This window comes from Lithobates pipiens, unplaced genomic scaffold, assembly GCF_037356315.1.
Source record: "Lithobates pipiens isolate NorthernLeopardFrog02 unplaced genomic scaffold, aLitPip1_a1.2 Scaffold_8, whole genome shotgun sequence".
NCBI classification, from domain to species: domain Eukaryota; kingdom Metazoa; phylum Chordata; class Amphibia; order Anura; family Ranidae; genus Lithobates; species Lithobates pipiens.
Genome location: NW_027507903.1, coordinates 373,091,316 through 373,117,085, shown reverse-complemented (window position 1 = coordinate 373,117,085; position 25,770 = coordinate 373,091,316). Strand labels below are relative to the sequence as shown.

The 25,770-nt window shown below is 44.9% G+C and overlaps 1 protein-coding gene and 1 pseudogene across 1 annotated transcript in view; both read left to right on the top strand.

Annotated features, from left to right (window-relative positions):
• The first annotated feature begins 1,278 nt into the window (after positions 1-1,278).
• The window catches only part of CYSTM1 (cysteine rich transmembrane module containing 1), a 202,170-nt gene continuing 177,678 nt past the window's right edge, over positions 1,279-25,770 (top strand). The window contains exon 1 of the mRNA XM_077473598.1: positions 1,279-1,427. The gene's annotated coding sequence lies outside the window, so the exon portion shown is untranslated. The remainder of the gene's footprint in view (positions 1,428-25,770) is intronic.
• LOC143965342 (5S ribosomal RNA) lies at positions 12,729-12,848 on the top strand (annotated as a pseudogene).

Here is a 25,770-nt window from a genome sequence, read left to right as displayed (position 1 = left end):
AGCTCTCCATCCTCACATGCGGTCTCTGTGTGAGGAGGGAGAGCCGGCAATGAGAGATGATCTCATATGTTTACATATGAGATCATCTCTCATGGGACACTCCGATCGAGTGCTAAATGGGCAATGTGATTGGCCATTTAGCACGATCTGTGATTGGGACACGGCCAACACAGATTTCCCCCAATGCGCGCCCGTGGTGGTGCGCAGGGAGGATGTATACAGGAGGACGTCCAGGGATGCCCTCCTGACAATTGAGCGCCGCACTGTAGCCATCTTTCGGCTATAGCGCAGGAGCGAGGTGATTAAGATAAAAAACTTCTGTCTTTACAGCCACTTTAACTAATAATTGTTTTTGTAAAATTCTCCTTTAAGGGGACATGATAGGGAGTGTGTCCTATGCCTACATACTTTTAACCAGTTCAACACAGTTCAGTTGTGTATATTCCTCTCCCGCACCCCCCCAAGGACTTTTTTTTCCTGTCCTGCAAGTGCACCACTCCGACGTGAAAGTCCTTCACACTGGGGTTGCTTAAAGAGGAGGGCCGGTTATACAAAAAAAAAAAGTCAGCAGCTGCAAACACTGCAGCTGCTGACTTAATCAACACACTCACCTGTCCAGGGTGCCCGCGATGTCGGCCGCCCGAGGCCGACCCGTCCCTCGGCTCTCGGGTCCCGGTGCTGCCATTCCTTGTAAGGGAAACAGGCAGTGGAGTCTTACGGCTTCACTGCCCGTTTCCTACTGCGCATGCGCGAGTCCCGCAGCTACTGCGCATGCGCGAGTCCCGCAGCGCTTTCTGAATGGGACGCGCTGTGTTCTGGAACACACAGTTCCCAGAACACAGCGCGACTCATTACCCAGAAGACGCCGCGACGAAGACAGAAGATCTCCGCGGAGGAGGAAGAGGAAGATTAGGAGAAAGTGCCTAGCAACAGGCATTTCTGGTAAGTAAAAAAAAAAAATTTTTTTCATTTTTTTTTTTTTATATTTTTTTGTAATTTTTAATATTTTTTTTGTTTTCAGGGTGGCCCTCCACTTTAAGAGGCGCTATATATGTCACTAAAATGCCTGAAAAGCGCCCCAGCGTGAAAGGGGTCTAAAAGAGCTGCTGAAAAGCGAGGATTTATTAACACACAAACTAGTAGAATTTTCATACTTCCATTCACTATCTTTCTCTTCATTCATAAGGCTGAATTCCCTTCAGGCCCGCCTAGATTCCTGCCAGTTCCCAAGGAAGTTCCCTGTCAGGAGAGGATTGCTCCACAGTGCGCAGTACTGGTACTTTGCTCACAAGCACCTTAGCAACGGCATCATGTGACCGCTATCTCGAGAGAACGTGACGTCACTGCCTGACTGGCCGATAGAAGAGCTGAGTTGTGTAGAGCAGCAGGGCTGTGGTTTTAGTTGATCGGCGAAGAGCGAGAAACACGTAAGTAGGAAATCACCTGACCTGTCATTTAATAGCCTGTAATTTGCACGGTCGTTATTAGTGATTTATTGGCGCCGTGTTTAATGGTGACTGTATTTCTTATATGTTTATGGTAGAAGGCGAGCATCGGTTTGGAGGACTGTACGGGTGTGAGTTGTGTATTCCGCTGAGTGATCGGTGTTTGTTTCCTATGGATAGTCGGGGGAGGTGGCCGCTTATTGGTGTCATACACTCTGTCACCCCATTTAATTATAGCCTGTTAGCAGGCTGCATTCCACACAGCTGCGTTTGGAAGGCAAATTCATGTAAATGATTTATTTGTCATCCAGTTGGCATGCCATGGTGCTATTTGTTATTTTTTGTTTGTGTTGTTTTAGTACACCTCCTATTGCCGCATAACTTCTAACACACCTGTTCTGTGAGCACCGTGCTACAGCGATCGGACTAGAGATTGGCAACTTCTCCTGTATATGTCACTTGCCTTTCCCCCTATTTCACTGCATTCACCCGGATTTAGCTAGTAGATCCTATTAGCCTTAGGTTTTCAGGAATTTAAAAATGACTACTAGTGGACCAGCGTCATACCACTAAAAAGGTCAGATCTTCGGTGTGTGTGTGTGGCGCCGGCTCCTGACGAGCATGCGCTATATGGTTTTGGAAAATTAATATTCCTGAAACCACAGTTGGGTTTTAGGGATAATTTTGATTTCAGTACCAGTCTGACTGGATTGCACTGAGTTCTCCTCCTTGGCCACAGGTGTCGCTGTCACCACCGGCAAGTATGAGAAATGCAGTTTAGCTGGGCATATTGAATGCCATTCTTCCTCTCAGAACCAGCCCAGTGGGAGTGTTTCCTGCTGTGCATTCTGGGAGGTTGTATTTATTTAAGGTACTGAGATCACGTGCTTTGGGGGTTCCGGTCCAGAAGCTTCTTTCTGTCTGTTTGGCCCTGGTCCTCCTGACCAGCTCCCATGGCCCTTTTGGCCTGGGGTGCGGATCCATGCAATTCCAAGTCTTCAGGCTGGATAGCCCGAAGCAACTGCAGGGACAGGTCTGAATGGATATGGGACCTTAATGATTCAAAGGTGTTCCAGTGCCGTGTCATCTAAGGAGAGGCTTAGCAACTGGAGAAGCATCCAGGGGAGGACTCTTTGAGAGAAGGCCATGTGCAAGGCTGGCTTCTCTGAAGGAGCCTGGAGGCTCAGTTGAGGGACACTTCATGGATCTACACTCATATGGTATCGCCGGGCCGGCTGAGAGATACTGGTACCGTATTATAGTTCTCTAAATTTGTCTATGCCCCTCGGTTACGCTTAAGTCTGTGGCAGAGACTTTTCTCAAGTATTCAACATCCAAGTCTGTGGCGGAGACTTTGCTTTACCTAACACCCTACCAGCTGCTAGGCCTAGTGAGAGGAGGTCTATCTGGGGGTTGTGAGAATGCAGCTGTGAAACGGTTTTTCTCTGGATTTCTTCTATAAGAGACTTTCTATTTTTGCAGTCCAAAAGTACCTGAACTTTCCTCCTACCCTCTACTCTCCATTAAGAGACTGTGTTATCTTCTAAATAAATAACCCAAAAAGAGGATCCAGTGTTAGTTTCTGCATTTCTTTCTACCACGGGAAACCCTAGATGGAGACAAGGTCAAGAAGGAAACGTTGAGCCCAATAAAACTAGCAGCTCATTCGGGGGTCAGTGCTATATATTTTTGGTGCACATATTGCACACCCCCCCCCCATCTGCTAGAGTAGGGGTTTCCAACCACAGTCCTCAAGTACTGGTCAAGGGTTTACACATGTCCAGAGCGGCTCCGGTGCATCTTCTGGTCCGTTTTCAGGTCTGAATTCAGCCAAAATTCAGACTGAAATCTGACCTGATACAAAGAACAGGGACACATCAGACCCCTCCGTACAGCAGTGTGAATCCAGCCTTAAAGTGTTGTTAATTTATTTAATCAAAAAAAAAAAATGGATCCTGTTTCCTAAAGTGATTGTAAGCGTTAGTGGGGTTTTTTTTTTTGTGTTTTTATAAACCTATACTTTCCTCCACTGTGCAGCTCATTTTGCACTGAGTGGCCCCGAGCCTGCTCTTCTGAGGTCCCCTGATGGCTCTCGTGGCTCCTCCCCCGCATCTGATAACCCCCCTGGAGAAGCGCTTCCCCGAGGACCAGCATTCAACATCCATAGCCGCTGACTGCAGGACTTGGCTGTGCCTGCGTCGTTGGATTTGATTGACAGCAGTGGGAGCCAATGGCTGCACTGCTATCAATCTATCCAGTCAAGAGCTGGGACCTCTGGTGGGGGGGGGGATTTGGGGATGGGAGAGAGACACAGTCCGTTACAACCCCTTTTAAAGCATGTTCTACAGCACAGTGTTTGTGCTGTGTCATTTGGCCCCCTATAACACCTGAAATCCCCTGGCTATCCCCTGGCTATACCCTCTCCTCTGTAAACTGACCAAGGTGTATCATGGCTGCTGAGCCTTGGTCAGTTTACAGACACCGTGACATTATAGTCAGTTTATGTGCTTGTCATCTGCAGCCCTGCTCTCAGCTCTCCTGTGTTCTCCTCCCCCTTTTCCTTGCCAGTCAGCTCGTACAAGTGCCCACCCCCCTCCTTGCTGGTATCATAACTTATTGTTACTGCAATAAGTTACTGTTGCTACCCTCTGTCATACTAAATGCTGTGCCCCACTGTATGGTTTTTCTAAAACATCCAGATAAATGTCAGACTCGGAGAGGAGAGAACCAGTCACGTGACTGCTGATCAGTGCTATAAAATAGGCTATTTATTGTGGAATTTTTTAGAAAACATATACAGTGGGGCACAGCATTTACTGTAACAGAGGAAATGGTAGCAACAACACTAAGTTTATTTTTATTTTCAGTCTAGGCACACTTTAACCACTTGATCACTGGGCACTTCAACCCCCTTCATAACCAGACCAATTTTCAGCATTCAGTGCTCTCACACTTTGAATGACAATTACTCATTCGTGCAACACTGTACCCAAATTAAATTTATGTATTTTTCACACAAATAGAGCTTTCTTCTGGTGGTATTTAATCACCGCTGGGTCTTTTATTTTTTGCGCTATTAATCAAAAAAGGCTGAAAATTCAGTAAAAAAAAATAATTCTTTGTTTCTTTTAAAATGTATTGACAGAGTACTGCAGATTGTCACTGAGCAGCGCTGTGGGCACTACACACCCAGCTCACAGCACTGCTGCCATCACTCCCCCTCTCACTGTACAGAGAGGGGAGGGAGGAACCAGTGTCATGACGTAACACTGGTGTGTTTACTCCGTCATATCAGTGGCCATTTACCGTGATGCGCCTGGTCCTGATTCTGTGAGGACATCCGTGGACGCTAGAGGTGCACGATTAATCGCAGAAAGATTGCGATCTCGCTTTCCCCCCCACGCAATCTAAGGTCTGGGTGACCCGTGATTTTCTTTTAGCGCTGCTGGTTCCACATAAAGCATGAAACGCAAATGGCGGTTATCGGAACTGACGTCAGCCACTGGAACTGAAGTCAGTCATCAGAGCGTGCGATGCGGCGTGCCGTTGCCTGGGCATGGGCAGGTACAGTGGCCGGGAAACAGCAGTGTGAGTGCGCACTGCTATACACAGTAGCAGTAATAAGACAGGCAAGATCACAGATCAAGTATTCCCGTGAAGGTAACGTAGATGGGACAAGGCTCCAGAGGGTTTGCAATGCCATTATTAAGTCTTGAGGATATATTTACACACACGGATTAAATAAAAACCCTCCGACAGACACATTCAGGAAAGTGGAAGTGTTTATCAAAAACAGATTGATGTCTGGTCCTGCAGAAATCGGCAGCCAGTGTAACCATGCCACGGCGCTGCCCAAAAAATAACTGTTTGGATAAAATGTGCAGATCTATTCTGTACCGAGGCAAATTCATTACTATATCTGCAAACATCAATGGACAACATTAAACTAACAAAGCTTAAAGCAGAAAGTACTGAAGCCATGCAATCAGTGTGACCGCTATGAAATTTGCATTCACCCTCGCAATATTTATCTCCTGCACATATGTGCCCATGTAAGCGATGAATACGCATGCACACTGCTAGTTTCTGGAACCTTCTATAGCAGTGGTAGGGAACCTCGGCTCTCCAGCTGTTTTGAAACTACAAGTCCCATGAGACATTGCAAGACCCTAACAATCACAGGCATGACTCCTAGAGGCAGAGGCATGATGGGATTTGTAGTTTCAAAACAGCTGGAGAGCCAAGGTTCCCTACCCCTGTTCTAGAGAGACGTGTGTGTACACATGAGCAGGAATACCCCACATGTGTTCAGACATGCTGTGTATCTCTGGCCCGGTCAGCATGTGGTTAAAGCAGAACTCCAGCTTTTCCTCCCCAAAACAGGTGCATGTAAATGAATCCCAGACGCACTGTCAGTTTATGTGTAAGTTATCATGTACACTACAGCTCCTAAACATGAGTTTATAAACTTTTGGAGTGTGTGTGTGTGTGTGTGTGTGTGTATGTGTGTATGTGTAAAATATATAGATAGATAGATATAGAAAAAAGTAGTAGGTGAGATGCACACACGGTCAGTGAAACAGGTGTGCCAGCAATCGAGTCTGTCCCAAAGACTCAATATAAAAAAGCAGAAAAGGGATTGCTGCACAAACAAAAGTAAATTTATTGATAAAATTGACATCACATCAGGTATAATTCATGTATTCAGGTGACGTTTCGGGCTAAGCATGATATCGCCCTTCCTCATGACCACATACCTGCAATAAAAATTGTAACCAACTTCACATATAAAGGCTTATAGCTCACATCTATCATTAATCAGTTAATTACATTCAGTTGGAATCAATCTCCACAAACCACCCCTTGTATCTCTCATACATAATTTTTATATCTATGGGTATATCTGAACAATAGCTAAAAAACGGGACAAAAGGACGCCTTCCCTTAAAGATAGTATGCTGAATCATGTAGATCACCTAAAAAAAAAAAAAAAAAAAAAATACAAAGAAAACATAATCAATGAATCATCAAAATTAATTTGTATATTCACATACTATGAAAATAAGTAAACATCAAACAAAGAAATCTCATAACGTGGGGCTGTATCGGCCAATATCTGGCAGATCGGTCAACACATATAGAGACTTATACCATCATAAAAATAAATAAAGATAAAAATCTTTTTAACCCTTCAGGATCTAAAGAGTCTAAGTGATTTTTATACAGTAAACTTCTCTTTTTCTCAATTCCAATTCTCTATTCCCCCCACGTCTATTAGTTGGAATACCATCAATTACCATATATCTCAATTGAGAAACCGAATGGTTAATTTCTAAAAAAATGTCTAGAGAGAGGTAATTTATCATTTTTATCCCTAACAGAATATTTATGTCTAGCTATTCTGTCTTTGACTTTTTGTGTAGTTTCACCTACATAGATCAAACTACACGGACATTTGATGATGTATATGACATATGTAGATTGACATGTGAAATGATCTTTTATAGGGATATTGTAACCTTGAGTAGGATGATTAAAGGACTTCCCCTTAATCATTCTAGAACATTGAATACATGACAAGCAAGGAAATGAACTATAATTACGAGGTCCCAAAAAAGTAACCCGTGAAGTGGGTGCCCTATACTGGTCAGATCTTACCAATCGATTGTGTGTGTGTGTGTGTGTATATGTGTATATATATATATATATATATATATATATATATATATATATATATATATATATATATATATATATATATATATATATATATATATATATATATATATATATATATATATATATATATGAAAATTTTTGCCAAAGCTCAACCACATAAAAGCCTATGTGTCAGTGTACACATGGGCTTTTACCAGAGTTAGAGGAAGTAAACCCTGATGATTTCACTTCCTCTTTCATTCCCTGCGCATCGCATAGTAGTCCATTATGTGTCATTTACCTGACACAGGAGCCAGCGAAGTCACCGCTGTCCCCTGTAGTCCGGCGCATCCATCTTCTCGGTGGGGTCTCGCAGCTCCGCCGCTGTCATTCGGCGAAGCCACGATGACGTCACTCCCGTGCATGCGCACGGGAGCTGACACGCGTGGCATCTCCGTCGTTGAAGATGCCGCGCTCAGTGCGCCTGCGCGCCGCTGTCTACGGCGCATGCGCCATAGACAGCGGTGCCTGTCTTCGGGCAAATATCTCCTAAACCATATAGGTTTAGGAGATATTTCTTGGACCTACAGGTAAGCCTTAATCTAGGCTTACCTGTAGGTCAAAGTGTGTTGTAAGGGTTTACAACCACTTTAAGGAGCTTCTGCAGTTAGGGGAGCTTCAACTTCCCCTCTCCTGAATGCAGAAGAATCACATTGGGATAGGAAAGCTTTGACTGTCGGAAAACACACACCGCGGCGAAAGGACTAGGCCTTTTTGCTGTTTCCAGTGGCCGTTGGTCAAAGTAGGCTGTGTATATCTGAAGCCTTACTTGCCTCTTTTAGCTATGTCTCTACTCTTGGCTGAACATCAAAGTTCTCTGACTTCCTGTTTCCTTCCTTTTCCAATTCTCGATACTACTTGTCCCATGATTCTTTGAGCCTTTGTAGCTTCAGGGTGGGTGTTCTCTCAGAAACTACAACCGATGTGATGTTCTGTCGTGGCCATCTTGGTACACCCCGCACTTGGCCACATTAAGCCTACAGTCTGAAGTAATGAACCGCACATCTTTTTACACCCACTGAAGTTTTGCATTTTAACACTTAATTTTTACCAGTAAACTGAGGTTATATTGTGAAATATAGAATTTTGAAATCCATCAAGCTGTTTTGGTGCTGAATATTAAGCGAGTGTTCTGTGAGATCAGCAGACTTGCCGCTGTTTTAAAATTAACCATCAAAACAGTGTCACAGATTTTACTGTATTTCACTATATAAGCTGAGTTTACTGGTAAAAATGTGTGAAATGCAAGACTTCCGTGGGTGTACAAAGATGTCCACTTGCCGCCTTCTGACTGTAGGCTTACTGTAGCCGAGTGCGGGTGTACCAAGATGGCCACAACAGACCATCACTTCCATTGCATTTTCTGATAGGTAACAGCTTTCTGACAGGATGCGCCACTCGGCTAATGTGACCCCAGTGCTGACGAAGAGGAGCACTGCCGAGGGTGGGCGTTAACAAGTATGCTGAGCATGTGCCCAATGGCCTCCTTATTAATTTATGACATTGCTGGATATTAGGACATCAGGGGCTAGAAGATTGTATTGGTGCACAATGAAATCCTGTGGCTTTCTGAAACTAAAAGGCAGGCTTGATCCCCTCACTGAATATCCAATTTTTGGTTAGGTTTTTCGACATTTTGTCAAGGCACCCATAAAGAAACCTGAAAATGGCTGTAAAGACTGAAGGTTTTCTACCTTAATGCATTCAACTTATTAAAGTGTTTCATTCTAAGCAGCAAAGTGTGAATTGCCATAATTCATTCACATAAATCGTATATATCATGGAACCCAACTCTGTGTGTGTGTGTGGTGTTTTTTTTTTTTTTTTTTTGCCTGTTCTCTGGCATCTGCAGGGAAAGATCTTTGGGAGGGGATTCTATTCCTCTGCTGATATATGCTTTACAGTGTGAGCCTTTGACTGGCGTCCTCGCGCATGGCTGGTTGGAACCCGTACTGATGAATGCTCTTTGACCATGTTTTATGTGAGGGTTTTTATGGTCTTATTTTAGAAGGAAAATAAAAATAAAAAATTCTACTCCTATGGATTTACACTTTTGCTGGCCTGCCTTTTTTTATTAGGGCCTGTTATGTATTATTGCCAGCCTGGAAAAATTAACCCTTGGGAGCCTGAGACTGTGTGCTGGAGGATTTCTGTTATTTACTTATGACTGCTCTATAGGGTCATGAATTTCTGTTAAGCGTCTTTCTTGTTTGCGCACCAGTGCACAAACAAGGTCCTGATGCTCAGTCATGTTGGACTGTTCCCACAAAGTTGGAAATTGTCCAAAATCTCTTGGTATGCTGATGCTTTACGAGTTCTGTTCAGTGGAACTTGGGAGCCAAGCCCAACCCTTGAAAATGAACCCCTCACCATAATCTGTCAATGGGGTCATTTTGTGACTGTTTCCACTGTCCTGGTACTCCAGGGCCTTCAAAAATGTAATAGTCTTGGAAATTACCGTGTTTATCGGGAGTTTCAGAGGGGTCGGCTAATAAAAGCCGTACCCCGAAAGTAAGACATATGTCTTACTTTCGGGGAAACACGGGGGTATTGCCGCCTCCCTCTCATCTAGCTGCGCGCCGCCTCCTGCCCACGTCCGCACCGTCCCCCTCTCCATACGTCGCCGCGTCTGCCATTTCCCTCTGAGCTTAATGAGCGCCGCCTCCTGCCCACGCCTGAGCCGTCCCCCTCTCCATACGTCACCGCGCCGTCCCCTGCACTTGTCACTGCCGCCTCCTGCTTAAAATACGGTAATGCACACAGTATTAATCATACATCAGTAAAACATACACACTGGCATACTGGGGTATCATCTGCTGTATGTAACCCAGTGGGTATCAGCAGGTGTCACACTGGATTAAATACAGCAGGTGGTACTGTATCACACATAAATCTGTTTTATCTTCCAGTATTCCACTGTTCGTTCTTACCATTTTTCATTGTTTTACATGTTATGCAATGTTGTAACAAGACATTCTTGGCACTTCCTTTTATAAAACTGTTTTGTGGTGAATACAATACTGTTCAGGTTGTTAATAAATGTTAATTTTACGGTTAAAACAAAAAATTCGACTATTTTTTTCCAATATAAGACATACCCCGAAAGTAAGACATAGTGGGGCTTTTGGGGATAAAAAGAAAGTAAGACACTGTCTTACTTTCGGGGAAACACGGTAGATGTTTAATTTTACACGGTATATTATTTAATCTGTGTTTAGGCTCCATGCACACTAGAATTTATTTTTTCCTGTAGTGTCTATCAAGACAGCCACCTATCAAGACAGCCTCCGGTAATGTCCCTATATAAGTCGCTGCGTCCCTGCCATTGTGAGCGGCAGCGACGAGGCAACATCTGAACAGAAGACGGCGACAGCCTGGTATGGCTCAGGAGGGGGGGGGGGGGCGCTCCCCCACGCCGATTATTTTTTGCGTAGGGATTCCCCTTTAAGTCCATACCAGGTGACGCGCTCAAAACGAGCGGACTTTTCTCCGGGCGGGAAAAGTCTGTTCATTTCAAAAGTAAGGCGGACTGGCACACACACGGCCGGATTGTCCGCCGAAATGCGAGTCCGGCGGACAGATTGGAGTGCAAAACTACTTTCTAAGTCCGCCGGACTTTTGGGTAGAAAAAAGTCCCCCGGAGCCTACACACGGGGGGGGGGGATTGTCCGGCAGACTTGAATCCGCCGGACTTTTCCACCGGATTGTTTGATCGTGTGTACGAGGCATAAGATGCACAGGTTTCTAGAACACTTTAGTTTAGAAGAGGGAGAAGGCCTTGATGGTGAATCCAGTAGGCCTCCTCATTACAAAACTTCCCTGGAGGAGGTGGTGGATTTTTCAAACAATCCTTGCCACTTTTGGGATCCAGGAGGACAAAAAAAACACTCTCTTGCTCCACCACTGAAGACAGAGCAGTAGGAGAGGGCGTTCCTGTCCATATGCTTCGGTTTAGAACCCTCCGCTCCCACCAGACACCTTCTCAACCCCCCCCCCCCTCCCCCTCTACAGATCTAGACATACTGACCTAGTCTTGGGAAACGGAGGGACATTGTCAGGTTCTATGGTTAAGAGAATGAACACTCTCTCTTCTGAAAGGGACGTGTGTGTGTGTGTGTGTGTGTGTGTGTGTGTGTGTGTTCCCTCCTTCCCCCCTTCCCCCCCCCCCCCCCCCCAATCATAGGTAAATTTAAGACCTACCCTGGCATTTACAGTTGGTGGGCATCCCCCCCAAGGTGTGAGCAATAGACAGCATATCAAAGGCTGTCACTATCCCTCCCACAGGGGACCTTGTGTGTGGTGTTTTTTTTTTTTTTTTTTTTTTTTTGTTTTTTTGTTCTGGGCCTGAGGCAAGTCTTGAATAGCAGTGACCTACACAGATCCCACAGTGACTTGTGTGTGGGTGTGTTTTTATTTTTTTTTGTGTAAGGAATTTTGGCCTACGGCCACATCACCTTTAATGCACCTGAACTTGTCTAAATTGTGTAAGCTAAGCAAGGGCTGGACCTGATTAGTGGAGAAGTTGCTCAAATCGGGCCACTGCAGAGACTTCCTGATGGGCATGGGTTCAGATCCACATGTTGACCTTCACTGGTGAAGGAGCCACCCCTCTCAGGTTAGGTACTCTGGTGGCCAGCGTTGCCATGGGAGACTTCCTGTAGACATACGCTATTATCATTATGTTGGCTCTTTTCTGTCCTTGGCAAGCCTTTTAAGGCTGAACTGAGCGGAGACATCCTCTTGCAGTTGCAGCCACTTCCATTGGTCTTACCTCCTCTCTGGATCTTTGCCGAGGTCAGGGCATGTGTTTTTTTTTTTTTTTTTCTCCCAGCAGGTCCAATTCCTGGGTCACGTATATATGTGTATCTTTCTAAGGAGAAGATCCAAAGGATAGATGAGAGCAGGAGGCTGCTGCAAAGCATCCAGCCGTTGTCTGTGTGACAGGTCAGGTTGGCAAGTACATTGGTAGTGTTCCACATTTTTTAGCAGAATTCATCCAAAAGGTAAATATGCAGCAGATGCCCATAAGTGACATGCAACCGGCGATTTTGAGATTGAACGTGGGGGTGTGCCAGTTAGAAAACAGAAAAAATAGGAAAAAGTAATAAATATTTGTAAAAAACAGCAAGGGTATTTATCCCCATATCAAAGCATCCATTATTTGAGAAAAGATAGTAAAGATAGCAGATTTGAAAAAAAACAAAAAACAATTCCTGCATAAAAGCAGATGAGGGAAGATGGCAAATAGTATTACTGGCCAAAAGCCTACCTCTGCACATAGACCATATAGGAGCTATCTCATAGGTAGCCAGATAGTAAATAGTATTAGTGTAATAGTAACCAAAACAGACCACACAGTGACCTAAAACACAGAAACATATGATAACAAGGGATTAATATATAGTACCTAGTATTCATAATACAAAGGACCTAGAGGTGTTTGACACTTAGCTACTCTCACCTGTTAACAGGACACAGAAGGAAGAAGGTCTTTTGTGGGGAGCCTCATAAAGGGACCATTTTTATTTTTTATTTGTCTTTTTCTGCTTGGAGAGAATGGGAAGAGCCTATGGCCACATCACCCTGAATGTGCCCGATCTCATCTGATTTTGGAGGCTAAGCAGGGTCGGGCCTGGTTTGTTATGTGGATGGGAGACCGCCTGGGAATATCAGGTGCTGTAGGCTTCCCAATTCCTCTCCCTGAACCGGTATAGGGATGGAACACTTGGGTAGATGCCGTCGCTCAGAGTGGCATTTCCCCAGGTGTGATGCTGTGACTCTCATATTGCCCGCCTGCAGTCTTGTCGGCGGGCAGAAAACACTCCGGTCATTCTCATTGTATTGATGTAAGGGCTCTGGGAACCTGGTGGTTGTGCTACTATGAGGCAGCTATGAGATATCTATCAATGTTATATGGCTTTCACACTGGAGTGGTGCGCTGGCAGGACGTCAGGAAAAGTCCTGCCAGCAGATTCTTTGTAGTGGTGTGTTTACCGCTCCTCCACCTCTGCTCCCCATTGAAATCAATGGGGCAGCGCGGCTATACCACCGGCAGGCTTTTTTTTTTTTTTTTTTTTAACCCTTTCTCGGCCGCTAGCGGGGGTTAAAAGTGCCCCACTAGTGGCCAAAATGCACCGCAAATCCGACAGTAAAACGCCGCTAAAAATATCGACATTTTACCGCCGACGCTGTGGGCGGCGCAGTGTGAAAGAGGTCTTAAATGCTAATTAACGTGTTTTTAGAATCGTTTGGCGCTTGAAATGCCTGTAAACTAAACTGCCTAGAAACAACTAAACGACCCTGTGTACTTGTGCAGATAAGATAACACAGAGGAGAGTTCAGGGGCAGCTGAAAAAAAACTCCCAACTGCTCCTAAACCTCCATTTTACCAGCAACAGTGTACATGAGGCCTTGCTTTATAATTAAATTTTATTTTATTAAGATTCAGCCTAACAATCAAATTGGGACAAAAACGTGTCCATATGACTTGTAAAGGGTTTACGACCACTTTAAATCATAAGCTTTGTTCACTCGATCTCTGAGGAGTGAAATTCCCAGCCTGCCCACATATTTTTAAACGTATCCTGTTGGTCTTTGGCTGCATACACTCATAGTTTTAGCTTCCATTATTAAATTTACCTCCCTTTTCCAGTCCAATAGGGAGTAGGGCATAGAGCCTGTTTCCATAACCTTGGTATTAGTAATGTTGTTTGTGTTCAATAAATGCGGGGTATTATTACTTAACTCAACATTTCTTGTAAGTGAGAGATTATAGAAGTAAAGTGAATTGATTTAATTACATTTATTTATTTTTTTAAGTCATTTGATATCTCCACCTGTCTAGGTGTGCATTCCCCAAGCCTGACACCAGCTTTAAAAATGGGGATAGAATTCTCCGTGGGGCAAATTTGCCGCATATCATGTCCCCCCCCCCCTCCATCCTCTATGCACCTGAGAATCTGGTTTCCTCCCCAGGAGGAAACCAAGGCTATCCCTCCAGTGGAGCCAAAGGGGATATCTCAATTCATCCCATACAGATGCAGAATTCCAAGTTTAAATGGGATGTCCAGTCTGAGAGGCCCCTGGATTAAGTTGGTATCCATGGGGCACCTTCCAGATTCCTCCCTGCCTTTTTGTCTTCTCTAGAGACCCACGTTTTTATTGGAGTCATGGCACCAATTAGAGCTGCACAATTAATCGTTAAAAAATCGTGATCTCGATTCAACACCCCCCCCCCCCCCCCGACATCTCTATTGCAGAGAGTTTGCCGATTCTTTCATGTAACAAGTGGAGAGAATTATCTGCTCACTCAACTGTACAAATAAAACATCCAGGCAGTCTGCCAAATTTCAACATGAAACATTGTAACTAACACTTCCTCCTTAGATCAAAGGGATAAATTTATGTGTGGGGAGAAAAAAAAAATCCAGGCAGTCTGTTAAGTTTTTAAACAAGTGTAAATGCAGGAAGTTTAACCACTGAAAGTCTAAATCTTTTTCTAATACTTGTTTAAGCTAAAATCTATTTTTTTTTTTGCTAGAAAACTATTTGGAACCCCCTAACATTATATATACCGTATATACTCGAGTATAAGCCGAGATTTTCAGCCTCTTTTTTGAGGCTGAAAGTGCCCCCCTCGGCTTATACTCGAGTCATCGCTGTCTGCCCGCTCGATCAGCGTGTCGAGCAGACAGACAGCGGCCATTCTATAATTCAAAAGCCGCGCCTCCGGCTCCGCCTTCGCCTGTGATAGGCGGAACACTGAATTTCCCAGCAGCCTGTGTTCCGCCTATCACGGACATCGTCTCATCCTCGTACTACGGACGAGGATGATACGATGTCCGTGATAGGCGGAACACAGGCTGCTGGGAAATTCAGTGTTCCGCCTATCACAGGCGAAGGCGGAGGCGCGGCTTTTGAATTTTACAATGGCCGCCGAGGCGCCGACGAAGAGGGCACGGGACGGAGGCAAGGCACGGCACGGCACGGGACGGGACGGAGGCAAGGCAAGGCACGACACGGGACGGAGGCAAGGCACGGCACGGGACGGAGGCAAGGAGGCAAGGCACGGTACGGAGGCTCGGGACAAAGGCTCGGGACACAGGTAGGCTGGACACACACACACACACACACACACACACACACACACACACACACACACACACACACACACACACACGGATGGAGACACACACACACACAGGGATGGATGGATACACACACACACACAGGGATGGATGGATGGATGGAGACACACACACACAGGGATGGATGGATGGAGACACACACACACAGGGATGGATGGATGGATGGAGACACACACACACAGGGATGGATGGATGGATGGACACACACACACACAGGGATGGATGGACGGACACACAGGGATGGACGGACACACAGGGATGGACGGACACACACACAGGGATGGACAGGCATGTCTCACCCTCGGCTTATACACGAGTCAATAAGTTTGCCAGTTTTTTTGGGGGTAAATTGGGGGCCTCGGCTTATATTCGGGTCGGCCTATACTCGAGTATATACGGTATATATTTTAGCAGAGACCCTAGGGAATAAAATGTCAATTGCTGCAATATTTTAAGTCGCATGGTATTTGCCCGGTGGTCTTTCAAACGCAATTGTTTGGGGAAAAAATGCACTTCAATGAATAAAAAAATAAATATATAAATAAAACCCGGTAAAGTTATACCAATTTTCATTTTAATGTGAAAGACAATGTTGCGCCATGGGAATCTTGAGTAAATCGTGATCTCTTCTAAGTAACAAAATCGTGATTCTCATTTTAGCCAGAATCGTGCAGGTCTAGCACCAATTCAAAATGTGTACTGAAGCCATAGCTTTGTAATACAAGACTACATCTGTTAACCCCACTCCCCCTTCCAATTTGCTTCTACATAAGATGTCATAAACGATCCTGGGCCGTTTATCGTTCCATACAAATGCCACAAAGGCTTTCCGTAAATGTTTAAAAAGTCTGTGGGAGTGTAATTGACACCAGAAGGATATAGATTATTTTGGGTGAAATGCTCCTTTTTAAGAGCACTCACCCTTCCAGACAATGTTAAATGGTGTCCCTTCCATTTATGCAGGTCCCCTATTATTTCTACCAATAAATAAGTATAATGAAGATCATATAAAAGTTTTGAATCCGACGTGATGTGAACCCCCAAATAAAATAATCAGTATTCCAAATAAAGGGGTAATAGTGTTTTCAAAATCGCCATAGCTGGAGAGACATGGCTGGGCAAGAGTGCAGACATGTCAAAGTTTATTTTGAAGTTAGATAATCTGAACTTCAGACATCAAAGCAGATAATGATGCAGAGAGGTGGAAAGATAAAATAAGTCATTAGCATATGCTGAGACTTTATGTTCGACAGATCCAATTTGTATCCCTACTATCTCCATATTTCTTCTCACTTTTACAAAGAAAGGGCTCCAGTATCATAGTAAGTGCTCATGCACACGGACGTTTTAAAAAACTGGCTGCAAAGCTAGCTCCGATGCCTGGAAAAATCGTTGTTAAAAACGTGATTTTTACCACGTTTTGCATTGGCGTTTTTGTGCGTTTTTGCGCGTTTTTTAGCGTTAGCGTTAAGTAGCGTTTTTTAAGAAACACATCTCTTGGCTATAGCACTCAGAAAACAAAGAAAATATGTTGCGCGTTTATGCGCGTTTGTGCGCGTTTTCCCGCGATTCGCGTTTTTACAGCTCTAGCTCCACGCCACGGAACGCACTGGTCCTGGGTTTTTTTTACAGCTTAAAAACGCCTATGCCATTTGCAGCTCAAAAACGCCTAGGTGGGCATGAAGCCATAGACTAACATGGACAGCCGTTTTTAAGCTTCAAAAAAAGCTCAAAAAAGTGGCTGTAAAAACGTCCGTGTGCATGAGGCCTAAATAATAATGGAGAAAGCGGACACCCTTGCCTCGTAATGTTACATATATGAAAGTAGTCCAAAAGTCTACCATTCACCTTAACCCTAGCTCTTGGATCTGCATATAGTGCCAACACCCAGCCCATCATACGATCACCTAAGCCCACCCCCCTCAACACTTCGATAATAAAGACCCAATCACCCTATCAAATGCCTTTTCGGCATCCATTCATCATGCCACTCTTGGGGGTTTTATCAGGGCCATATTGGATCCAATGGAGTATATGAAGAGCATGAGTAGTATTGTCTCTAGCTTCACAGCCCATCATAAAACCCGCCTGGTCTGGGTGAACTAACTTCACTATATGATCCTGTAATCGCAGGTCTAATATCCTAGCTAGAAGTTTGTTGTCAGAATTGAGTAAGGAGATGAGTCTATAATTGGCACAATATTGCAGATCGTTCCCTAATTTAGGGAGAACTTCGTGTGCCAACAGGGCTTCGGGAGGCAGAGGGTTAGAGGCATTCATTGAATTTTTAAATAACAACTACATAATGCAGATGCTAATATAGTAATAAACTTCATTGTAGTATACATTCGTCAGACCACCCTGTCCTGGAGGTTGCCATTACTCTGCCCAGTTCTTCCATAGTGATTGGACGTTCTATTTCTTCAAAAACCATGAAGGGCAACTTGGGCAGCGCTGAGTCCTTGATGTAATATCTGCTCTCACCCACCCGCTTTCCCTCCCTGGCACTCGAAGACAACAGCTGGCTATTATATAAGGCCTTGTAGAATCTATGAAATTCTGCCGCTATAGACTGAGTTTTGACTATCTTTATTATGGACCTGTGTAAAATCGTGCTGCTTTTTTTTTTTTTTTTTTTTTTTTTAGCTGTCTGGCCAGTAGCCGCCCACATTTATTCCCTTGTTCATAACACCAGTGTGTGAAATATCTTATACTTAGTTTTAACTTTACTGTCCCCACATTGTGAGAGATTACATCGTAATGTCTCTAATTGTTGGGCATCTGTTGGGTCGAAATAGGTTTTATGCTTAGTCTCCAAGCTCACTTATTTCCCTCAGCAGGTCTGTTGTTTTTTCCTTTTTTTTTTTTTTTTTTTTTTTTTTTTAATACAAGAACCCTGTGATTGCAGTTCATCTCTAACCACAGCACTTCTCCGGGTATAGCTTCCAAGTATGTTCCCATTTTAAGGAGTAATGCCTCCACTACAAGTTTATCATCTAATAGTGACTCTCAACCACCAGGTCTGTTCCATATGGCCTGCAGAGACCGAGAAAAAGGTCAAAGTTATCGGAGCATGGCCTGAGATAGTCTTTGCACTATTGAAACCATAACTTTCATTCTTCAAATGAAATTGATCTACAAAAAGTAAATCAAGATGAGAATATGTACCATGTGTTTTGGTATAGTAGCTATAGTCCTTTACCCCGGTATGCATTACCCACCAGCTGTCCAGAAAGTGCATAGAGCGCAAAAGTTGCTTTACATATTTTAAAGCTTTAAAGGATAGTGGAGTTTTACCCGTTGAAGTATCCAAACTTGGTCCTAATGTGAGGTTAAAATCTCCTCCCAAAATCAGGAAACCCTCCCTGAATTTTTCCAACTTCTTCAGTGTTTTGGCAAGGAAATGAACTGTACCTGTATTGGGTGCATAAATTGAGGCGAATATATAATACTGGCCATGCAACATGCCTTTTAATAAAAAAAAAAGAAAAAAAAACCGCTCCTCTGGTTCCAGTTGCGAGGACAAGCAGTGGGCATGACTTTCTAAAGGCTATTGTCGCACAGCCCCCCTCCTTTAAAATAGGAGGTGTTGTATGGAATCATTGATTAAAAGAGTATAGGGTTAAACTGGGGGCAGACCCAGTCACAAAGTGCATCCCCTGGGGAAAAAAAAAAAAATCTACAGCAATTCATGCCAGAGACGACCCCTTTTTGTGAGGTGAATACAAACCCCTCACATTATAAGATACAGGTTTTATTGATGCAGCCATTACATTATTTCCAGATAGATGCCACATACCACTGGAAGAAATAAAACCATACCAAAATATTCCACTCAGTGGAATATACCAACTAACATGAAGATTGATCCATGTAGGTGTCAAAACCCCATATATTGGGACCAGCCTGTTGGAAAAAATAACATAACATATCCAAATACCTCTTTGGGGATCCAACTTCCCCCGGGCACTATAACCTTAATTCCTTCTTTAATAACTAAATCTATCTAGCTTATCCCATCTCTATAGGCCCATCTACTAAAGGGGGGGGTGGTGATATCGTAAAAATCTAAGTAGGCCCTGTAGGGATGGGTCTATGCCTGCCTGAAGGGTTCCTTTGCTGGGCTATAGTAGGAACATGCTGCCACTGTTAATGATGCTATAATGGAGATTATTATTCACGATTTATGTAGCGCCAACAGTTTACGGAGAGCTTTACAATGTAGAGGGGAGATGGCACAATTACAGTACAGAAGTAACAGGAGGGCCCTGCTGCGGGGAATGATTTGATGGGGTTGTTAGGTAGGTGTTGGATGGGCTTCCCTGGATAAGTGAGTTTTCAGGGATCTCTTAAAGGTGGACAGGTTAGGGGATGAACTGATAAACCGAGGCAGGGAATTCCAGAGGATAGGAGAGGCTCTGGAGAAGTCCTGAAGACGAGTATGAGAGGCGGTAACAAGGGAGCTAGAGAGCAGGAGGTCCTGGGAGGAGCAGAGGTGATGATTTGGGCGATATCTGCAGATGAGGTTGGTGATGTTGTGGGTGGCCTTTGTATGTTGTGGTTAGCATTTTGAATTTTATACAGTGGGTTAGGGGAAGCCAGTGAAGGGATTGGCAGAGAGGAGCAGCAGTCACTGATCGGTTAGTGAGGTGTATTAGTCTAGCAGCAGCATTCATGGTAGATGGAAGGGGTGATAGCCTGCGTAAGGGTAGGCCATTAAGGCAGGGGTTGACAAATTTGCTTTGAATTTAGGAGCCAGTTAAAAAAAGTTAGTTTTTTTTTTTTTTTTTTTTAGCGTGGTATGGATTGTCAGCTCCCAGGGTAAGGCCACTCATTTTCACCCCCTATCCCTAACTCACAATGGAGCATCCAGTCAATAACTCCAATGAAACGCTGTAAAATCAGGTTTATGGGCTGACCAGAGAGTAAGGCTGGCAACAAATGGAACTGGCTGGCACTGGCAGGTGGCACTGGTTGCCACTGGCAGGCACGTGGAACTGCCAGATGAAACTGGCAGGTGGCACTATTGGCACTGGCACATGGCACTGGTTGGTGATGGCAGGTGGCCCTGGTTGGCGGTGGCACTAGTTGTCACTGGCAGATGGCACTGGTTGGTGTTGGCAGGTGGCACTGGTAGTGGCACTAGTTGGCACTGATTGGCGGTGGCTGATTGGCGGTGGCACTGGCAGGTGGCACGTTGCACTGATTGGCAGTGGCACTGGTTGGTACTGGCAGGTGGCACTGATTGGTCGGTGGCAGGTGACACTGGCCTTGACAGGTGACACTGGTTTGGAACTGGCAGGTGGCACTGGCACATGGCACTGGTTGGTGTTGGCAGGTGGCCCTGGTTGGCGGTGGCACTGGTTGGTGTTGGCAGGTGGCACTGGTTGGCGGGGGCACTAGTTGGCACTGACTGACGGTGGCACTGATTGGCACTGGTAGGTGGTGGCACTGGTGGTGGCAGGTGGCACTGACGGTGGCACTGGTAGGTGGCACTGATTGGCGGTGACACTGGTTGGTGGTTGCAGGTGGTATTGATTGGCGGTGGCACTAGCAGGTGGCACTGATTGGTGGTGGCACTGGCAGGTGGCACTGATTGGCGTTGGCACTGGCAGATGGCACTGGTTAGCGCTGGCAGGTTGCACACGGAGCACTCTGTTACTGAAATGTAACAGAGGAGCTGTCAGAATTGAGCTTAATGTCGGAATGGGCGGGACCCGGCCGGGGTGGGCGAGGCCTGGCCGGGTGGGCGGGACTCAGCAGCTATCAAACACCAGCCAACAATTGGGCTGCTTAAGAAAAGGGGCGGGGCCACATACACGTAGCGGCCCGCCCAGATCCCATTGGCTGGTGTTTGATAGCTGCTGGGTCACGCCCACCCCGACATCAAGCTGAAATCTGACAGATCCTCCTCTCTCTCCGTTGCTTGTCAGTTTCACACACTTAGCGTGGCCCCGCTGAGTGTGGAGGAGGGAGGAGGACGGCAGTCAGTGTTCATGCGCTGCATGTCTGGGGCATCAATAGTGAATCGGCTGATGGCAGCTTAGGTGCCAGGTTACGATTTCTGGTTGCATTGGCGACCTGGCGCCTGGGGTTTGTCGAGCCCTGCATTAAGGAGAGAGTTGCAGTAGCCAAGGTGTGAATAAGTTGCTTTGTGGTGTCATTAGTCAGGAAAGGTCGAATTCCGGAGAATTCGCAGAGGTTAAGGCGGCAGGATTTAGCCAGTAAATGGATGTGGGGGCTCAAGGTGAGGTCAGAGTCAAGGATTATACCCAGCACCCTGGCATGTGTGGAGGGCCCAATGGTTGTGCTGTTAATCTTAACTGTAAAGTAATGGGGGGGGGGGGGGGGGGCAGGAAGGAGGAAATATTACAAGCTCAGTTTTAGAAAGATTGAGTTTGAGAAAGTGGTGTGACATCCATCCTGAGATGTCATTCAGTAAGTTTGAGATCCGTGAGGAGTGGAGAGATATGTCTTGGTGTTATTGGCATAGAGGTGGTATTGGAAACTATGGGAGGTTATCAACTTGCCCAGGAAAGAGGTATAAAGCGAGAATGAGAAGGGCCCAAGGACAGAGCCTTGGGGTACCCCAACAGAGAGGAAGAGGAGGAGATGGAGTTGTAAGTGACACTGAAAGTGCACTAGGACAAAGCAGAATCACAGAGAGGGAGATTCGGAGTTAGTCATTCTCCAGTCCAAAAAATCAGTTTGGGGAAACATTGAATCTCCTAACCCCCCCCCCCCCCCCCCCCCAACACCTGTAAATCATCCTTGGTTCTGAGGGTTGCGGTTTTGCTATTCCGGGAGGCCGTTAAGCTAAAGGGAAACCTACAGCCATAATTTACCTACACAGAGTACAGCTTCCAGCAGAGGTCAGATAGCTCGACGCTGCAGAAGTGTCCGGTGTGATAAATCCAGTTATATGGACAAATGTGTTCCATCAAAGACAATATCGGGTTTGCTACGGGCAATTTTCATACGTTTATTTTACTGAAAATTTGTTTAGTTTACATAAATTGGAGGCGATTCAGTTCGCATTGTGCGCTATACAAGTATTTCATTCATTCATTCATTCATTCATTCATTCATTCATATGACATCTCTTGGTCTTTCTGTGTTCTTAGTGGCATAAGATGGAATACGGTGAACCCGATCTACCTCAATAAAATCAGGTGCATGGTCCCCATTATCTGACAAAATAACTCCTTGAACTGTTGAACACAACTCGGGTGTCAGAATCGTTTAAGGTAGACTTCTTTATACGGATATTTTGCAGGCGATCCCTATTGTCATAATCGTCCAGCTGATGCCTGTAAGAGTTTTTTTAAAACCTCCTCCTGACGTTTAGTAATATCTTGCACATCTGCCACAGCCTGCGCCATTGCCTCATGGCCATTTTCCAAGGCTTCTACTCTATGCCCTAATGCCCATGTATCTTCCCTAAGGCCCTCCACCACTTGCTGGCATGATTGTTCCACTGCAGTTCTCAGTTGCTGTATGTCTGCCTTAGTGGCAAGGGCCCTTAAGGGGAGCTCTATAATGTCCAAGTCTGTGCACTCTTCTGCCACTTCTAACCTTGGAGACGCCTTATCCCCTCTCCATACTGGACTAGGGCATATTACCTGTGGTGTTGGTCCCTCTCCTAAGGGACTGAGGTCAGTTGCTACTTGTCTGTAAGCTATGTCCGCAGGGTAAGGATGAGCTCCGGCGTGTTTGCACACTCCACTTGCAGAGCCCGCCAGGAAGTCTGCGCATTGCAGAACACGCCGGAGCTCATCCCTACCACAGGGTTCTCTTCAGATGCGAGGCTTCTTCTGCCCATTCCAGGCAAGTCTTCCTTCACCACTTAAGGCAGGGCTCGACAAAACCCGGGCGCCAGGTCGCATTTGCGACTAGAATTAGCGACCTGGCGCCTGGGGCAGCACAGCTGGGGGTATCCTGTCTCCGTGGACCCCCCCGGCGTGATTGCATCGGGCCGCGCCGCCGGCGGCCGGTAATTGAGCCCCCGGCTTTGAGGCCTTCTGTGATCCTATGGTTCCTTCTGGACAGCCAGAAATGCTAATGGAGCTATCTCCTTCCATTTACTTAGATATATATATATATATAGATAGATAGATATATATATAATTTTTTTTTTTTTTATTCTAACACCTTTACAGAGTAAAATGGTGGTCGTTGCAATACTGTCTGTCACATCATATTTGCACAGCGGACTTGCAAGCGCACTTTTTTTTGGGAGGGGGAAAATAATTAAAAAAAAATAAGACAACAGTAAAGTTAGCCCAATTATTTTTTTTTTTATATTGTGAAAGATAATGTTACGCCGAGTAAATCGATACCCAACATGTCATGCTTCAAAATTGCGCCCGCTCATAGAATGGCGACAAACTTTTACCCTTTAAAATCTCCATAGGCGACATTTAAAAATTCTACAGGATGCACGTTTTGAGTTACAGAGAAGGTCTAGGGCTAGAATTATTGCTCTTACTCTACCGATCGCAGCGATACCTCACATGTGTGGTTTGAACATCGCTTTCATATATGCGTTCGCTTCTGCACGCAAGCTTGGCGGGACAGGGCGCATTTAAAAAAAATTTTTTTTTCTTATTTTAACTTTTATTATTTTCTTCACTGTTCTTTTAAAAAAAAAATGTGTGTCACTTTTATTCCTATTACAAGGAATGTAAAAATCCCTTGTAATAGAAAAAAGCATGACAGGTCCTCTTGTATATGAGATCTGGGGTCAGAGAGACCTCACATCTCATCTTTACACTAAAATGCAATTTAAAAAAAAATCGTCATTTGAAAAAAATAAAACAAATAAAATGTCCCTCTAAGAGCTATGGGCAATGACTTGGAGACAGGTGGGGGGCTGGGGGCTATCTTCCCCTCACTCGTCTCCATGTCAGGCCAGGGACAGGTCCGGATCGCCGTCACGGACCTGGCTCCTAACTTTTTTAGCTGGCTCCTAGATTCCAAGCAAATTTGTCAACCCCTGACTTAAGGACTAGCCTTGTTTTGGAATTTAGGTGTTTACATGTTTTAAAACGGGTGTTTTTGCTACTAAATTACTTAGAATCCCCAAATGCATATATGTATGTATATATACAGTATGTGTGTGTGTGTGTGTGTGTGTATATAATATGTATGTATGTGTGCCTTTCAAAAGTATTCGGCCCCCTTGAACTTTTCAACCTTTTGCCATTTCAGGCTTCAAACATAAAGATATAAAATTTTTATTTTTTGTGAAGAATCACCAACAAGTGGGAAACAATTGTGAAGTGGAACGAAATCTATTGGATTTTTGAAACTTTTTTTAACTAATAAAAAAATGAAAAGTGGGGCGTGCAAAATTATTGGGACCCCTTGTGTTAATACTTTGTAGAGCCACCTTTTGCTGCGATTACAGCTGCAAGTCGCTTGGGGTATGTCTCTATCAGTTTTGCACATCGAGAGACTGAAATTCTTGCCCATACTTCCTTGCAAAACAGCTCAAGCTCAGTGAGGTTGGATGGAGAGCAGTTTTCAGCCCTTTCCACAGATTCTCGATTGGATTCAGGTCTGGACTTTGACTTGGCCATTCTAACACATGGATAGGTTTATTTGTGAACCATTCCTTTGTAGATTTTGCTGTATGTTTGGGATCATTGTCTTGTTGGAAGATAAATCTCCGTCCCAGTTTCAGGTCTTTTGCAGACTCCAACAGGTTTTCATCCAGAATGGTCCTGTATTTGGCTGCATCCATCTTCCCCCTCAATTTTAACCATCTTCCCTGTCCCTGCTGAAGAAAAGCAGGCCCAAACCATGATGCTGCCACCACCATGTTTGACAGTGGGGATGGTGTGTTGAGGTTGATGAGCTGTGTTGCTTTTATGCCAAACATATCGTTTTGCATTGTGGGCAAAAAGTTCGATTTTGGTTTCATCTGACCAGAGCACCTTCTTCCACATGTTTGGTGTGTCTCCCAGGTGGCTTGTGGCAAACTTTAGACAAGACTTTTTATGGATATCTTTGAGAAATGGCTTTCTTCTTGCCACTCTTCCATAAAGGCCATATTTGTGCAGTGTACGACTGATTGTTGTCCTATGGACAGACTCTCCCACCTCAGCTGTAGTTCTCTGCAGTTCATTCAGAGTGATCATGCATCTCTGATCAGTCTTCTCCTTGTCTGAGCTGAAAGTTTAGAGGAACGGCCAGGTCTTGGTAGATTTGCAGTGGTCTGATACTCCCATTTCAAAATGATCGCTTGCACAGTGCTCCTTGGGATGTTTAAAGCTTGGGAAATCTTTTTGTATCCAAATCCGGCTTTAAACTTCTCCACAACAGTATTACGGACCTGCCTGGTGTGTTCCTTGGTCTTCATGATGCTCTCTGCGCTTTCAACAGAACCCTGAGACCATCACAGAGCAGGTGCATTTATACAGAGACTTGATTACACACAGGTTGATTCTATTTATCAC